Below are 5,132 nucleotides of genomic sequence, written 5' to 3'. Positions count from 1 at the left end.
TCACATCGGCAAACAGAATAAAAGCGGATCCCTGAATGGTGTTACACTAACCGGCACAGTTTTCGCATCTGACTGAGCTTTAACAAGCTCCCCTTCCGGCTGCTCGGGAAACAATGGTGCAGCACCAGACTGACAGCTTCACGCACAACGTGACTCCCTCCGTCCAATCCGTGGTTTGTTCCAGAGCGATCCGCAGAGCTCCTGCCTGCCTGCCTGCGTGCTCACTGTGGGCTGGACCAGCGTGGACTCATGTACCCTTACTGCAGTAAAACAAGGTTGGCTTAAATATCTCTTTCAAAACAAATAGAAGTCAGAGATGGTATAAAATAGCAGCAGCAACAACAACAACAAAAAGTGCGTGTGTTGATGACATCTTTGTCCATCGGTTGAAATACCATCTGAAAGGAATTCCCCCGTCTGCATCTGCTGTTTAATTCTAAACTAGGGGGGAACAACAGAAAATAGGCTACTGTACGGCGACCTACAGTTTCTGCCTTGTTCTATTTTTGACCTACTAATGCAAAGTAATTGTTTTAGAACTTTGTTTAACTTTCAACTGGTAAGTGTTTAAAATTCGTTGTTTGTCTGTGATGAAAGTGTTTTTTAAACTCACCAGTCATGGTTGTGAAATTGAGTCCTTTAAAAAGCTGCTCATGAAGCAAACCTACATCAAATATAATCCTATCAGTATCATCAGGACTGTTATATGTTAGAAACGTGAACGTCTTGACGTTGTGTGGAGGAAAAAAAAATCAAGTCGCCTTTCAGAATTAAACAAACCAGTGAAACACACATTGCCATCTTGTGGAAACTGTGGTAAACTACAGCGGTTCTGCATGCCACATAAAGATATAGACAAGATGAAGTATGCATTTGGACAATTCCAGGAAAATGATTTAAGGGTTGTTGTTGTTTTTTTTGTAAAGCAAATATGTATTCAGCTTGAGAAAGACAAATAGTAAACTTTATTTCCCTGAGTTGCACTAACTTTTTGTAACTTACATAACTTTTCAGCTAGCTGGTAGTCCTGGTGTACATGTGTCCCCCTGGTGCATCCGGAGCAATCAACCACTCCAGGGCCATTGTAAGGTTTTAAAAACACAATCAACTTTTATTCTAAATGTGTCACAAGGAAAAAATCCACAGGATGATACAGTCTTTAATTTAAAAAATATAATACACAATCTAGCTGAATAGATGTAGAGGGGTGGGATTCAATACGTTTTATTTTTTCCCACTTCTTTGTTGACATGTGACTTATAATAGCTTATTATCCACATTTATTTTATTTTTTCCCGAATTATACTTTCCACTGTTTGTAAATTATTATTTATTTTATGTTAAACTTTGTCTTATGTTACATTCTTGGAACAAACAAACAAATCAAAATACTGTAAAATCAATAGTACAAGTTCAGACACGAACACATGGTTCTTTCCTTTTATCCCCGAGTTAGTTTTCACCTTCTACAGCTTGTAAAATTTCTTTCATGTATCCAGTCAGAAATAACATTTAACCCTTTCTAAATAACCCAATGTTAAACAGCTGCCTGTGATTCTCACAAAGAACACTAGGTGATGCTCCAGAGCTTCTTCTGAAAACAATGATGCAGTTCACTCCAGACACAGTTTCTTATGAGTGCAAAGACAAAGTAAACAGGGACTGTATCAGCTGTGCAAAGACACAGCTGCACTCCAAAGCTCAGAGATGAGTTGTTTGCATTACTTCATTCAAGGAGTGCAAAAAATGTGAGCACAGGTTGCACAAAGAATGTGGGGTTCAAGCACAACCTGACCTCTGAGGAGCATTATTTCAAAAAGCTTTGTTAATGGTAAAGACAGTACTATAGTAATAGCAAAATGCTTATATAAAACTATACTCACTTGGTCCTTCACCATCTGCACCCCCTGGTGAGCTCATCAATGGACTATCTGCAGTTCGCCTATCAGCCGTTGGGGTGGATGATGCTGTCATCTACCTCATGCAGCGTACTCTCTCACCTGCAACACACAGAAGTCGACCTGCACCTCACATCGTGGCTTCTAGATTACCTGATTTGGTTTGTGAGTACACGGGACTGTGTTTCTGACCTGATTATCTGCAGTACAGGGGACCATCTTGGGTCCCTTCCTTTTCACCCTGTACACTTCAGACTTCTCCCACAACACGACCAACTGTCACCTGCAGAAATGTTCTGATGATTCAATGTGGACTTTATGGACTGGTGCCAGCGGAACTGCCTTCAGATCAATGCAGGTAAAACCAAAGACCTGGTGGTGGATTTTCACAGGCAGAGACCCACTTCCCCCACACTGGTGAACATTCAGGGAAAGGACATTGAGATAGTGGACTCTTCTAAGTACCTGGGTGTTCACCTGAACAATAAGCTGGACTGGACTGATAACACACAGACTCTCTAAAAGAAACGCCAGAGCAGAAACCTGCTGAGGAGACTAAGGTCCTTTGGAGTGCAGGGAGCACTCCTGAAGACCTTTTATGACTCAGTGGGGGCATCACCTATCCTTTACGGAGTGGTCTGCTGGAGACAGGAACCGACTGAACAAACTGCTGAAGAAGGCCAGCTCTGTCCTAGCCACCTGGACCCTGTGAAGGTGGTGGGGGACAGGATGATGATGAAAAAGCTACTGCTAGAGAATGTCTCCCACCCCCTGCATGGTACTGTTACAGCACTGAGCAGCTCCTTCAGTGACAGGCTTTGTAACCTGCGATGTCTGAAGGAAAGATACTGCAGTTCCTTCATTCCTGTTGCAGTAAGAATGTTTAAACAAGCCTACTATCAAACACACCCACAAGCTGGATAATAATTTATGGGACCACTTGTGCAATAAAATTTCCATCCTCATATGCACTATGTGCATGATAGTGTTGATACAGTTTACACAGACTTTCTGCTATTCTGCTTTGCTGCTGTAAAACTGTCAATTTCTCCATTTGCATGATCAGTACAGGATTATCTAACTTATCTTATCTTTATAGCATTTGGGATATAAAAAAGATAATGAGAGTAAAGATTACTTTAATATGAACAACTATGCTGCATATGAATCAGTGAGGTCACTGCACATGCCATATTGCATCAGCACACATTCAGTATGTTTGGTTAAGATGCAAGTTAAAACTCTAGTAAAATGCCTTTTTGGGAGCATTGCTTTATGTATGAATGTTAAATCATTAGCTACATGTGATTACCTTTTTCTTCCATTTTTTCTTTCTTTATCCTATAATTGTGTTTTCTTCATGGGGTCAAGAAAATAAGCTGAGCTCTAAGGGACCACATACTTAAAAAAAAAAAAAAAAACTGTCTCAGCCCTTCACTAAAACTGCACAATTATCTATGAAGAGTTAGCTCTTTAAAAGAAAAAGAAAAAAAAGAAAACACTGTAATTGTTTAGTCCTTTTATTCAAAAGTGCACTTGTTATGGCATTGTGTGCCTTGGTTTCCAGTTCCACATATTTTGAAACGCTTTTATTCTCCTTCATGAAGGATCATTTCATTGGTATCCACATTAGTGTTGATAAGAATTTGGTATCCACACGTAGCCTGTCACATTAGCACCTATGGAAATGTGTTTATGCTTCTCACAATACGGCGCTTTCAGTAAACTGTGTCATTCTTTAAAAAATAAACTCTCCTTGAGGAAAGTGGTCTACTGCCCGTCATCCCTTATCTGTGTAACCTGACGAATGTGAATACTAAAAGGACCAGTGATACTGCTTCTGAATTATGCAGGCCTCTCAGGTTAACTGGGTATATCTGGTGTCCTTCATTCAACACATCAAAAGACAGAAACAGCATAAATATTTGTATCTGTCTTTTTTCTCTCCGCTGAGAAGTTAAAAACATTTTGGGGACCATTTTAGAAAAGGGTTTGATTTTTTTTGATTCAGTTCAGGGCAATTCTTTCTGTACTGTTTGTTTTGTTGTGTGAACTTGCGTGAACTTCTGTGTGTGCAGTGTTTACATGTGTGTGACAGCCTCTGCCATGCATTGTACCAGAATCACTGAAAGTGTCTCTCATGGGAGCTTTTGTGCACAGGCTGTCAATTTTCCCGCTGCTGAGAGAGGCCCCCTCAGGATGCAAAGAAAGTGGAACCCTGTCGAGTGTGGTGACCTGTGTTCTCTCCCTCCTGTGGTCAGAGCACCTGCTGATACAATTGCACCTCGATGGAAATTCAATCATGAGATGGGCCCGAGTGAGTAGCAGCCGCTCTACCGTCTCTCTCCTGCTGGCCTGCTAATCGATCACTTCTCCTAAAGAGGAACTTTAAACACATCATAATTAGAGAGTACTGGAAGGTGGATTGGGGAGAAGATCCTCAACTCTAGTTCTACCAAATGTAAGTGCTTTTTTCATAGTTAAATGTGTGAAACTGTAGTCAATGCTTTACTAAACAATAAGCAATACAATGCAGCACATCAACGATGATCTTGGGGATTGACAGTAATAACTGTGGCAGAATGTGTTGCTAAACCACCACTAATACTATCCATAAAAGCTGCAATAAATATATTGGAGATATATTTGAATATATGAGTATATATCTAAATGTTATTTTAAAGAAAGATATGCAAACGTGAAGCAAAAACCAAAACTGATTGTTATAGCAGAAGATGAAATGTTTTCCATTTGAGAAGAGAATGTCTGTCACTCAGTATGAATCCAAATGTACAGCTGTGCAGGCCACTTCACTTCAACCAAAGAAGATAATTAAACAGTAAACTCCTCAGCGGTCCCGCTGATACTGATAGATGCATACTGAAACAACAGTTATCTCTTAATGTCTTCCTAGCAAGTGTGCACAAGCATGTGCCATATAAAATGTTGCACGAATATTTTTGTGCCAGTGTCAGCAATTATTCAAATGTGTTAGGTTAAAGGGTCTCTCCAGTCAAAGCTGGGTTTAAGTTGCCAAAGGGTGTGAAGAACTCTTAGAGAACTTAAACCCAGCTTTTCAGCCTTGTTTGCACCATGGTTGCCATGTCTCTAACTTCATTCTTTGGATGTTTTCATCTGTGGCAGAGACCAAAAACTAATAAGAGTGTAATTATGAGACTATTATATTGTCATTAAAAATACCCAGGAACAAGACAACAAATTAAGGCCAGTGTT

This window comes from Symphodus melops (assembly GCF_947650265.1).
Source record: "Symphodus melops genome assembly, chromosome: 12".
Lineage (NCBI taxonomy): Eukaryota > Metazoa > Chordata > Actinopteri > Labriformes > Labridae > Symphodus > Symphodus melops.
The sequence above is the reverse complement of the archived record's forward strand: the minus strand, read 5'-3'. Positions refer to the sequence as shown.